Below are 477 nucleotides of genomic sequence, written 5' to 3'. Positions count from 1 at the left end.
TATTTTAGGGGTTTTGCCTCTTGTGGTAAAAAGTGAGTGCGTGTGTGTGTTTGAGTGAGTGTGTTTGTCATTGCTGTGTACTTTTTTCTGCATTGTGTCAGATTTGTTTTGTACAATATCATATAAAATCAGTCATTTTAACATTACAATGTCATTTGATTTCTGTATTAGAAGTTACAAAATGTTATTACTTTATTTTGGTTTCAGGTTCTCCCCTTTTTCAGGCACTTCTGCATGTTTGTTTTTACATAAGAAAACAAATGCAAAACAGTAAAGTCAAACCATTGCTTTGATGACAAAATGTTATGTATATTATGTAATAAATAGTTTGACTAGCTTTTCTTTATCATATGAAATCTTTTGCATGACAAATTTCTCGTGGCATATTTACTGCCATATTTTGTATACATTGTATACATCACAAAAGAAAGAGTCTCCATCTGGTTGTTATTGTAAAATGCATTTATTTGATTAAAA

Source organism: Carassius gibelio, chromosome A3 (genome assembly GCF_023724105.1).
Source record: "Carassius gibelio isolate Cgi1373 ecotype wild population from Czech Republic chromosome A3, carGib1.2-hapl.c, whole genome shotgun sequence".
In the NCBI taxonomy this organism is placed as follows: domain Eukaryota; kingdom Metazoa; phylum Chordata; class Actinopteri; order Cypriniformes; family Cyprinidae; genus Carassius; species Carassius gibelio.
This window is presented reverse-complemented; position numbering follows the sequence as displayed.